This window comes from Gekko japonicus, unplaced genomic scaffold, assembly GCF_001447785.1.
Source record: "Gekko japonicus isolate JY-2015 unplaced genomic scaffold, Gekko_japonicus_V1.1 scaffold1244, whole genome shotgun sequence".
In the NCBI taxonomy this organism is placed as follows: Eukaryota; Metazoa; Chordata; class Lepidosauria; order Squamata; family Gekkonidae; genus Gekko; species Gekko japonicus.
Window position 1 is genome coordinate 65,086 of NW_015170925.1, and position 276 is coordinate 65,361.

Consider the following 276-nt stretch of genomic DNA (forward strand, 5'->3'; position numbering starts at 1 on the left):
TGTACTGCAGCCAAAATTAATAGCGGGGCAGAAAGCATCCCTTTTAGAAGAGCCGTAGAATCCATTACGATCCCGAGTCAATTGTCCCAGTGCTTATAATCCCCCTTCCTGGCAATTTTATTTTAGCACTCATTGTTTCTGCTTCCATCCTCTGGGTATCGTGTTGTTTCTCTTATGACATCAATTGATATCAGAAATAGTCACCTAGAACCACTTCACACTGGGCCCTTTGTTTGATACACTGAGCAGGTCTCTAGAGAGGAGGAGGAGGAGGAG